The sequence below is a fragment of the Papaver somniferum genome, chromosome 7 (assembly GCF_003573695.1).
Source record: "Papaver somniferum cultivar HN1 chromosome 7, ASM357369v1, whole genome shotgun sequence".
NCBI classification, from domain to species: Eukaryota; Viridiplantae; Streptophyta; class Magnoliopsida; order Ranunculales; family Papaveraceae; genus Papaver; species Papaver somniferum.
This window is the reverse complement of record NC_039364.1, coordinates 11,209,167-11,222,043: the sequence shown is the minus strand read 5'-3', so window position 1 is coordinate 11,222,043 and position 12,877 is coordinate 11,209,167. Positions and strand designations below refer to the sequence as shown.

Below are 12,877 nucleotides of genomic sequence, written 5' to 3'. Positions count from 1 at the left end.
AGCCAAACAAGAAGACTGATCGCTTAAAGAATATGTACGATGGATGCACAACAAAATGATCCAGTTCACTTCATCCCAAATCATTATGCCAGACAGACTGTGAGCAACTCATAAAAAGGGGAGGATTCTTACACTCCCGACTCTGATCTTTGATAGTCGTTACCTTGAATAAGACATTTATCTCACACCTCGGTAGAAATAACATTCAGCTTAGTCGAACGAGACCAGACCAACGATAGGAAACATGACAAACTTCTGCACTTATCTGAGATTTGAAAAAATGAATTTTTGTTGTTTAGTGTGTAAGACATGAATTTCTTGTACTTCCCGCAGCTTTGAGTTTTCAAGCTTGATTTAATGCCTAGCAAAAACAAAATGACACTAAATGAGAACTATAGGACATGTGTTGGCATAGGACGAGGATGATGTCTCAGTCTCACTATAAAGTTTGGAAATAGACCGTGAATATCGATCCGTGTTTATCCGCTATGAATTCAAGAATCTCATTTTTGTTTCCCTAATATTAATGGTTATCATTCTTAACGTACAGTGTCTACTGTTGAAATTTTAGGGAAAGTTTTGGTCAAGATGCGTTCTACATAGCTCATACGAATCAGACTGTGCAGCACCAATCAACACGATGATGGTCAATAAGATCGTTTGTGACAATAGTAATTAACCGAGGCCTCCAGTATCTCTAGGCATCTCAAGATGCACCCACTCACGCCAGTTCAGTCGGGGAACATACAATCCACTCGGACTCTAGTATCTCGAACCAGAAACGTCTGTGACCAGCCTGTATTGAGTAATCATCCTCTTCGAGCGACAACTGAGAGCACTTTTCCTAACTGCTGCATCCCAACACACAGAAGCTTGCCGCGATGCAGAATTAAAATTCAGGATAGCTCTAGATATGACAAGTCAAGGATTTCCCAGATAAGCTTGTCTCGAAACAACAAATTGGATATAACACTTTACTTCTCTTATCTATTGACTCCCTTTGCTAATTACTTACATGGAATACTCTAAGGAATGTCATCGGGCCATAGGAATTCATTAAAATGAACTCAAGAATTCTGCAAGAAACTCAAAAGATCGAAAGTCCAAACATGAAGACCCTGATTGCTTAAAGAATCTTCACAATGAAGGCACGACAGAATGATCCAGTTTTCTTAAGTCTGCGAAGTTCATTACGATATGCCAGTCGGACTATAAACAACAATCAGTCATATCGGGACAAAGAAATACACAAAGCTGTTGTGCCTACTCGTGTCGGGGAATATCTAATACATCTCGTGTCCTAGCAGTGAACACTTCTTCGTTGCGAATGATCATCGGGATAGCGTCCAACTCGGACTGATCACATTGTCGATTCCATCTTGCAAGACTCATCAACTTACGAGCGACACCTAAGAAAGGGGAGAATCCTCTCCCTCTTATCTCTAGATCTTTAATTGCTGATAGTTTGAGTAACTTCTGCAAAAACTCTTGAGAAGGCGCCGATTGAAACCACATGACGAGTCCAGCAAAGAGCTTCAGAAATTGAGAATTCTATTTCCGAATGTCGTGATCGGTTTTCTTATAGCAAGAATAAAAGGCTAAGCATTTTTTATCTTAGAAACTTTCTTTACCTAGTGTAACATGCCACAATATTTGATTGATAGTGCATATATAATCTTCTATCTCATTTGCTAGTGTTTCCGTATACTTTAGATTTCCAGGATGGCGTAAGACACAACTGGACACGATAATACAAACAGTCTTGTGGGACCTTTGAGGTTAATCGGGCGAGACACGACGGTGACATGATGGCGTGGGAGATTCGGCGATACTTGGAGCAACGTGTGACTGAGACAGTCCTCTAGTGTGTGACGCTGAACGAACAAGGAGCAAATGCGTCTCCAGAGAACCAACTCACGACTACTTCCTTCCCGTTTCAAAAAATCGGGAGAAAGTCATTCTGGGCCAACATGAAACAACTTGGGAATACCCTGATCAGTAGATAGTAAATCATCTCGAGCATCATCAGTACGGAATCGATTACCTCGCTGCAGTGGCCGACTGCAACTTCGGGAAATAACACAACTGACTGCTTATCGAAATATTTCGAAGACACCAATCCTGATTACCAGTGAGACGCTATCTCACCTTGTCGAAGCGTATAGCCGGGGGTGAAACCTGAAATGGAAGAAACCAGGACAAACATCGGAAAGAACACATTCTTTGAAGAGAAATAACTACGGGTCAGAGTTCAGAGGTTGACAGTAAATTTGTGCCAACTTGTAAAGTCACAAGTCTGCAGTGAGTTACGAGATAAACGGTAACTCTAACATCCGGAAAAGAACTTGTAAATTATGGCAGCCAAGTGATACCAAAACTTAATATATGAAGAACGCAATATGTATTGGATCAAACGTACAATGATAAGAAGATGATGTGACAAATGCAGCGACAGATTATTCATACTCAGGTCATCAAATGGAACAGCCCGTGATGGTCCAAAAGTTTTGGTCCCGACCAAAACTATCGAGTCGAGGTTACCAATACACGAGATTATGATGACTAAATAACGTGGGGGACGCCTTGGGTTGTTAGCATATTGTAACACACGGATCATTCGTACTCTGGTCATCAAACGGAATGATCCAAGGTGATCTAAGAGTCCTGAACGAGTCAGGAGCTAATCGTAATGGTCATTCGTACTCGGGGCGACGCCAGTGTGGCAGTGCCGAGGTGACTTACACTCGAATGGTCATTCGTATTCGGGGAAACACCAGTGTTGAAGTGCCGAGGTGACTTACACTCGAATGGTCATTCGTACTCGGTGCTGTGGCAGTGTGCAAGTTCCAAGGTGACTTACAGTCGACTGGCTATTCGATACTCGGGGCGGTGGCAGGGTGCAAGTGCCGAGGTAGCCTAAGGGTTTTGGTGGTTGGAAATCAGCAACCGATTATCAAGGCATGACTACTTGATAGTCGAGCATACAACATTGCTCTCATCGCAAGTGTGATCGATCATCAAGGCATGAGTACTTGGTAACTCACTTGATCCGAGATAGTCGTTTGATGGCACCTAGGATATTCGGGCTATAGAACCTAGGAAAGACCTGATACACTTCCATTGGGTCAAAGCACAAATGATGAGATACCTCAATCGGGAGATGGCATAGGGCACGATGACCCTCCTTGTTGAGTGTGTTCGACAGATATGGAATATTAACTAATGCCTACTTTGACATGCTTAGTATTACAGGAAAACATGTACGCTAAACTACGAACACTCATGAAAGCTGCAGGGGTGTTGCACATTTTGTAATGGACTTAACTAGTCAAGGGCAAGTGGCACTTGGAGGATTCATTTGGGAACCCACAGGGGAACGCGATGTATATCAGTAACAGGGGAAACACAATGGTGACGGAGGACCTACCAAATCATCAGCATAGGAAACCTCATCGTCAACAGTATGAGCTAAGGCAGGGTCACGATTGTCGCCTCGGGACTACACAAACGAATAGGGGAAAGTACGCGTACTAGGGCAGGGCGGATTGTATTCCTTTGCGCAGTCCCTTCAACAACAATCATACAATTACAATACTGACGCAAGAAAAATGCTTTGGAGGGGCACGAGAACACCCTCATCGTTTGGAGCAAACCGGGGATGCTAAGACTGTCAGCCGATTAGCAAGAAAGATAAGTACCATCTACCACGAGAAGTCCTATTATGTATTTCACTTGTTGATTCATTCACATAACCGTAGTGACCACAGTAGATAGACACCCGACAATTTGACATGCCACATTGATAGCTTGAATTAGCCCTGCATGTCTTCCTACTGTGGATACATAATATCTCATGAGCATGCTTAGTGAACTGTATTGCAGGAACCAAAACGATTGTTCACATCCTTACAATCGCATAATAACATGTTTGGATGTTGAAATGCTACATATAGAATACCCTCTCTTTCGTCATAAAGATTAAATGCGGGCTTCTCGGGGCTTATCACGAACCTGGTGCAAGGTATTTAAGACGGAAAACCCTTGAAAATAGGATAGTAAGGTGCAAACCCTACAACTTTGTATTGCTCTTTCATTTTGAACTTTATCAACCAGTACACATCTTGATTTAACTCTATGAAAGCATGCTGAAACATTGAACATGAATAGTATTCCGCTCGTGTCCTGATCTGTGGACAATCTGTTATGTCTTTGTCGCTTGATTCGCTGTGATGCTTAATCTAATATCAAAGTTTTTGAATGCGAATCATAAAAGGTGCTTGAGGTATAGCAAGTACCACTTCCCCTCATGAATATCAGGTAGCCTCGTTCCTATAAAGAGCTTCAAAAACGATGATTGGTCAAGAACTGGCGACAACTGAACCAGACGAACTTCTAACATTGACCACGAAGGCATGATCGCAACAACTTCAAACAGAAAGAATGCAAGACCAGATTTTCTTGAGGCTAATTAGTTCGGGAGTGGTTCACACAAAGACTAGAAGGTCATCTTGAAAGAAGCTTCGATGATTACCAAGGCAGACGGATACCTCGGGGCAAATATAGTGATCCACAATTGTTAGCAGAGACCAGCCAATAAGATCCTTCGTTAGCGGAGCTACAAGAAATACCACAGCACGGCGACAAAAATCAACAATCTTTGAACCAAGAGTTGCTTCGAAACATCGCATAATACTAGGGGCAAGTATGCATACTGCAGACGCAGTTTGTATTCTTCTGCTCAGTTCCTTCATCCACAATGTAAATCCATACATCCCACGGAAAAGTACATCTAATGCATCAGCCAACCTGGCCAACCAAAGGACCCACGACAGAGACACACACCGCCAGACTTGTATCAGAAAAGAAAGCCAAATAAAACCAAGAAGAGCGACCAAACATCAGGATTCCCCAACATCAGGATTTCGTAGCACGATAATCATGGTGGGAAGGACTATCGAGCAAAAACAAAGAATCAAGGTAAACGACATCACTATCGGAAAAAGTATCACTCACGCACCCCTTTTCAGTCATGGATGGAGAAGAAGTTGCCATTGCAGAGAAGGAAGGAGAGCTCAAAACCGAATATCGAACATGGAGAAGGGAGATGAAGAAAATGTACCAACCACAGCAGTCACTGTCAATTCGAGAACCAAATGAGAAAGCGAAAATGGAGAAGGGTCGCCGAAATTAATGGCAGCAAGGAAGAAGTAGAGACGCACAGAGAGAGAAGTCTTGGATTTTTCAGGAAAGTGCAAATGATGGTTGAGGGTCGAAGCCAAAGAATTTATACTAATAACATATTGACCAACAACAGCAGTTACAGGTCATAAAGGAAGTTTAGTTGGGAACTGCATGGCGGGATTCACGGCATGACTAGGGACGTGGGAAGTCAAACGATTTTCTTCCCCTCGTGTCAAGCACACGAGTGAAAGAAGGGGCATAAATGTAGGTGTAAATAATCCACAGGGCTAGGTGGCAAGATCCTAAGCTAAGTTGCACCAGGAAACAAAGGAAAAGAAGCACCGAATAACTCGAGCATGCACGAAGATAGAGAAATCACGTGGGCCGAGTATGACAACCACCTAGCTGTCGGATGTGACAAGTCTCCAATCATCTGACAAGACTGACAAAAGATCAGAAGGTACTCGGTCAAGCAAAGGAAGCGAGTCAAAACAAATGGACGAGAAAGGAGAGGGCGACATCAGACCAAATAACATCAAGGGATCGGCCTCGGGTATAACGCCATCAGGAACCTGAACCACATCGAACCACCAACAAGTCGGAGGAGCATCAAGGTAGGCTCGAGGAGGAACAACAAGATAGATACACCATGACTTACATTGTAACTTCGTTGTATCCCAGTCTTAGCCTATAAATATAATGGCTTGAAGAGAAAAATGAGGAGGTGGTAAGTGAGAGAAAGTTCACACTTAGATAGAAAAGAAGTCATTATTGTGAGAGATCATCACTTGTAACCAAACTTGAAGTTATATTAATCATTTTTTTCATCCCGTGGACGTAGGTAATCATACCGAATCACGTATATCTTTGTGTTCATGTTTGTTCATGCATCTTCACTTTGATTTAGTTTAGTTGTTTCATCCTTGAATGTAGTGTGCGATTTTATGCTACTACAGGAAACGTGCCTTTATATAGATTGTGAATGACAAGAAGCAGTAGGTCTCTGCTAGTGCTCCATGGTGGACGTAAACTATTCTCATGATCGTTACAGGAGTAAATATGGCTGCCCACCGGCCACCGTGACCTCATAATTAATAACCCCTTTTAAAACATTATCACTTGACAAATCCTGATAAGATAATGTAAGTGGATGAATATGAAAGTGTGAATTCCAGTACAAAACTACAAAACCAGCTATTTGAATATGTCATCGATTCTCTCACTTTCTGTAACAAGGTTTTTTAATGGTAATGTGTTCAATAACTCTGTCCTTATAGGCCCAATTTTCCCAAGAAACTCAGCAACCAGACAGCTCAAAATCTAGCTCTGAGTTTTAACAAGTCAAAACTTAGCATGTGTATACAAGGATAAAGAACTGATCATCTCGATTTTGGTTAAAACTTTTATGGGTGACTGCTTTAATTGTCTCTGCCGCGTCCCCTTGTTAAGAACCATTTCAAGTTTCTTAACTCAAAGTTTTGTTCTCCTTGATGGTGCATTTCAAGTTTCTTAACTCAAAGTTTGTTAACTTGAGCAAATGCGTCTACCAAAATCATCTTGTAATGAACCTGTTCAATAATGTAAATCCCAAGACTGCTTCTAGTTGTTACAAGAAAGTAACAAACTAGAAGAGTATTTTGCATTTTGTTTTGTAGGGTAAAGGGGAGGAGAAACCGCACTGAACTCCCCCTCTCATTTGGATAAACTACAAAACAGTATATACACTAGTGTAATACCAAAGGGGAAAGACATTTAGAGATCTCAACCAAAAAGGTTAAGGAATCGAGAGATAAGCGATAAAAGATCCACAAATAGAGAGTAGTGGAAGACTTTCGATAGCAATTTAAAATGGGGATTAACATGTTTAGCGGCACGGCCGGAGGGAACGAAGGGCATGCGGCGGAAGCATCTATAGTTGTCGACCCCCAATATTTTAAGGTCTCGATTTTTTTGTTTGACATTATACACGTGGCATCTAAAACCGAACCGTATACTCCAGCTCGTGCTGTCTCTCTTCGTTGGACGTGGAGCATCATTCCGAATAATCTTTTTAGTTTGGGTTCCAAATTATCTTTGAAGCAACGTTAGGGCAGTTCCTTCGAACGAACAAATTCCAAGTTTGTTTATTTTATTCCCATTATGAAATAAACAATCATGGAAAATAGATATTCAAACCAACAAATTTGTTAATTTGAACATCGAATTGGATGAACGGGCACGCGTCGGATGGAAGAGCAGTCATTGGTGCCACAAACGTGAGCGTTGGAAGAGCCAACGCGTGACCATGCCAAAAACACCAGCGACTTTTTCATTGACGCCGCGATTCTTGGATTATCGCCTAGTACAATCCGTGAATACTTTACTACTTTTTAATCTTATTTTATCCCATTTTATCCTATTTTATCTCATTTCATCCTATTTTATCTCACCTAAATATTATATTTTAGTTTTCATCTTTATCCTACAAAACATTTTATATTAAAAAGAAATACTAGTAGGGCCCTAGAAAACGTGAAATTTTTTGATGTGGGCGATTTTGGATGGGGCTATGGGGGACCAATAGAAAACATCCATTTGGCGATTTTAATTAACTGATTTTAATTAGTTAATTTTTTAAGAAAGGTTATCTTAGAAATTCAACAAAAATTAAGACCCTAGTTGACAGACTAAAAAGTTGAAGAAAGTAAACCAGTAAGATTTTGATTCCATCGTGGGCAGCCTCCCACCAACGCATATCAGAAAAGAATAATTATTATTTTTCTGCAAATCATCACTTCCTTGGTATTGTTATTGTACATGATTATTTTCTTTACCACTAGAAAGAGTAATGTTAAGTTACTATTTATCTCCATCAAATTGAATATTTGTAGACTTTGATTTATGGATAAATTCCTTTTTTCAAAGAACCGAACATATGGAAATAGTTTCTCCAACTGATCTTTAGTTTATATCATCAGTTTTAGGGGCGGAACTAGGAATTGGAACTAGGGGTGGCTTGGAAAAGGTTTATGCATGATAGGGGTGGCTTGATATCAATTTCAGCTGGGTTTGCATTGGAGTGGACTAAGCCCAAGTCTGGCTGTAGATCCGCCACTGATCAGTTTAATGAGTTTACATTTGGCATTAAGTTTTATGAAGAAGATAAGAAGAAGAAAATGCAAGATGATCAAAGGGAAACCACATCCAAATTCTATAGGAAGAAGAACACGGTAGTAGGTGATGACGAGTTGATATATAATTTTTCTCTTCAATTCCACCATTGAAGAAATACACAGGTCTAGGGTTTACTTTTTTTTTTCTTATATGATCGTTTCTTAATTTGGGAGACGAGGAATGAAATTGAAGAGGAGGAATGAAGAAAACTAATTGAATTTTTGAATCTGTATCTTTCTTGTCGGTGCTGCAATTGAAATTCTGGTATGTGAATCTTTGATAACCATGGAGGAGCTGAATTTTGCAGATAATATCAAGAGATGTAGAAAAAGACGCAAAGATCCAAAAAATAATAATATTAGGTTTAGATTCAAAATAGTAATAAAATAATTTGAGTTGTTTGATCTTCTTCTCATGTTCTATGTTCTAACTTCATGGAATCGAGGTTTTCTTCCTCCGTTATTCTTTCATTAGCATTAAATATTTTAGAAAAATAAAAGGAAACGAACCATCCATGTTCCTTTAAATACCCATGTTATAAAAAGAGGATTTTAATAAAGTGCCACATTTTCAATTTCATGTTTCAGAAAATGCCACCGTTTTTTTCCAGAATTTATTTAATGCCACACATTTGACCCTTTCCATCCAAAAAAACTGTTGCCATCAGTTAGTGCATGGGTGGCAGTTATCCAGCTTAGTAAAAGACATATACACCCTCAAATCTGTCACCAACTCACCAAACCCATTCAATTGAATCTTTCATAGACTCTACTGATTTCTCTAACCATGTTGACTAAAGCTCAACTAACCCACGTAAACCTTGACAATTCTCAATTGTTCATACAAAACCATACACATTCGTATCGTTCCTTGTTTCTGCACTGATTCGTCATCTTTGCTCACTACTGCAACAACAACTCTACATTGCCTGCGTTCCCCAAACATTCGTACCCACATAAAAGATACCAGCGATACACATCCTGTGTTCCCCCTTTACATTACCTTCCAAACCGATCCCTAGTCCCTCCAAACAAGAGCATAGATATAGCAGCATTATACGCTATAGCCTGCCCACCAGTTTTCCGGACACATTTCTAGCTGAATTTTTGGACCAGAACATTACCCAAATCGCCAACAAATTCACATCCAAGTACTGTGTTACTGTTAACCCTTAATCCCATCTCAATCTTCTCAAAAACAACCACAATGAACCATCATTCCAGCAGCATAAACCTTCTTTCATTCAAATGGTTTACGTCTTCAAACTCCACCAGATCTGCCATCATCGACTCCAGCTCAATCCCTATCCTAATCTCCTCCATTAACATCATATCAATGACACAGAACATCACCATTTCAAGACATTAAAACATCTATACAAATTCAGTTCATAACCCTGTAAAACAATCCACCAACACCATGCCAACTAGCTTAGCATCATATTGCACTTTTGTGGGCTGAATTCTAGCTCAAAATTCAACCAAAATCAGTCCCATACTTAACCCAATTCAGACCTCCACAAACAACTCATGGAAAATACCTCCACAAACAACTTTCAGCAACATCCGTTGTACACAAGCTCAACTGATAGAAACTGAGCTTGAAGAGGTGAAGAAAAAGCCATTTAGGCCTTTTATCGAACACCTAATGTGCCATTCTCATCTTGCTGTAACATTGAACTTCTATAGCTTCTAAACTCACCGAAACACCTGCAAATTCAATTCACAACAAACCCATAGTTTAAAAACTATTCAACAATCATAAATCTCCAAATCTAGTCCCAATTATCAACCAACAACACCATTATCTTCACTGGTTCAATTGGTCTTCAAACTCCATCAACTGCTCACCATTTCGAACTCATTTCATCCTGGAAGTCGAGCTATAAAAGCTCTTGATAGACCCTGGCAGCTACTCGATCCATGGACTAATGACGCTTTAATTCAGTGAACACCAATACTAGTGACACAGAGTGAAGAAATTCAGTTGGAGGAGAAGATAGAAGATAAACCATTGGAGGAGATTATGAGGACAGTTAAGTAATTCCAACGCAAAAATTTGACCAGATCAGCCATAAATGACCAATAATGTGGGCCTTGACAGAAGTTATAACGGCAGTGGCATTTTATAAATTTTGAGAAAAACAGTGACACTTTATTAAACCGGAAAACCAAAGTGTAGCATTTTGTTAAAATTCCCTTATAAAAATCAGAAGGCTAATTAGTTAGAAAATTTATTGACACATGGCAGTTTTATACTAAATATGCTAAACAGTTTAAGGAATTATCCTTTCCATACTGCTTTCAATTTAAGTTATGAGGTATTACAATGTTTTCAATTTTGTGAGAGAAAAACAAAGCCAGAAAACACCAAAGAAGTAGGAATGGGGTTATTTTCAACGAAATTGTGTATAGAGAAATACAATAAACAATTGAAAGATTTTTAACAATAGAATTAGAAATGGTGGAAATCAAGTATACGAGAAAGAAAACAAAAAAGAAAAAAAATTATAACAAAATGATGCTTTCATTGAGAGTTGAACTCAAGACCTCCCGCTTACTAAACGGGTGCTCTAACCAACTGAGCTATGAAAGCATTTTGTTATCGGTTGTTGTATCAGACATCAGTTTCAAACTCAAGTCATACCCTTTCTCGTGACCATTATATCTCGTAATAGAGGAGGCTCCATGATTAGTCATAGGAGTAATGACCTCCACCAGCCACCGTTATCTCACAATAAACCCGTTTCAAAACATAAATGATAACATATGCAAATGGCCTCCACTGGGCTCTGTCCTCGTAGATCAGCAAGATTCTCACTTTCCCGAAATTAGTTCTTTATTTAGGGCGACATGTACGAGTATTCAAATCACTCGCTCCTGCTTCACGTTTTTGATTTTTTTGTTTTGATTTTTTGTTTCGTGACCCCATTAGCATAAACGTGATTCTAGTGTTTGGGTTCTTATTTGATTCTTTGGGAGGATTTTTATTTGTTTATTTTGATTGAGAGCTTTTGCTTTTCTTAGATTTTGATATTAAAATTGCTACTGCCCACTTTCAGTTGAATTATTTCTAGGCTTCGGGCTCTGTAAATTTGCAGTCCTTCTAGACAGACCGAGTTTGTGAACCAGGTAAAAACCGCTGGCCTCAGTTTTCGATTGTGGGCCCCATAGAAAACAGCAGAGGGCCCGATGTTTTTGAGAAGAACTGTGGGTGGTTTTTTTCTCTCGATTTTTTTCGTTGTTCATCAAGAATTTATGGTAAATTTGTTAGTATAGCTACAGGTCATTTCTTTTCTCAAGTAGAGACTCCAAATTGAAACCCAACTCTTAGACAACAAATTCAAAGAAATTCTCTATACCTTCACAATCTGGGAATTCATGCTTCATAAAATAATAATATGGGAATTCATTTGGTGTACTTATTTAGGGGTGCACATACCCTACCCATACCCGCCAACCCTACCCTACCCGCTAATTTTTTAACCGTATCCTATCCTATCCACTATTTGGCGGGTAGGGTGACGGGTAAAGATTTTTTTAACCGCCAGTAAACGGGTAGGGTGGCGGGTATAGACCATATCCTACCCACCCTACCTAGAAGTGCACATACCCTACTCCTACCCGCCAACCCTACCCTACCCGCCAGTTTTTTAACCGTATCCTACCCTATCCATTATTTGGCGGGTAGGGTGGCGGGTAAAGATTTTCTTAACCGCCGGTAAACGGGTAGGGTGGCGGATATAGGCCATATCCTACCCACCCTACCCGTTGTGCAGCCCTATACTTATTCATCATCTACTGTATTCGGAACTTGATTCATCTTATGATTCTTTTGAACTTTGCTAGATTTACTTTTGTTTTACATTGCAGTATTGTTTATGGTTTGTTACCAGACATACTAAATGCATATCAGGTGATAATTAATTGAAAGCAGCTAAAAGTCTGTCATTGTGCATTGACAGATTATGCATAGATTTTTTAGAGAACTGGAATATGCATCAACAGATTATGCACTTTTTAGTTAAAAGTCTGTCACTGTGACTTTTCTGAACTGCACTATTGTTTATGGCTGGTCACCAGTATTAGAAATACATTGCAGATGTATTATAACAGCAAAATCTCTGTATTGTATTTGAGTAAGTAGCAGTACAATGCTTAATTTGTCTGATTCTACATCAAGACAGACAAATATGCGTCAGTGCAATGGTATCATTTTTCACCCTGTATAGAGTTGTCCCCCAGCCTAATCTTTCTGGCTCCGCCACTGTCCGGCAGACTCGCATTTATTTGATTTGTTTTGTGGATGATTATTTATTTTTTACCCGATGCCGAGTATATAAATATTTTTATAGTAGAGTGACAAATCATTACGTCTTGTATCTTAAAATCTTAATTCGAAATCTATAATGATCAACCGGAAAAGAAAATTAGACAAAAGAGAAAACCATCAATGAAAACCATGGACAATATTTATAACTTTCTTAAATAAAAGATGGTCCAACATTTGATCTAGTTCGGCTTTTTTACAAGTCAAATATACA

General features: G+C 39.5%; 1 non-coding gene across 1 annotated transcript; it reads right to left on the bottom strand.

Annotated features, from left to right (window-relative positions):
- Window positions 1-10,855: 10,855 nt before the first annotated feature.
- TRNAT-AGU lies at window positions 10,856-10,929 on the bottom strand. Its single transcript has one exon. It is a non-coding gene; the product is annotated as a tRNA-Thr (tRNA).
- Between the last annotated feature and the right edge of the window lie 1,948 nt (window positions 10,930-12,877).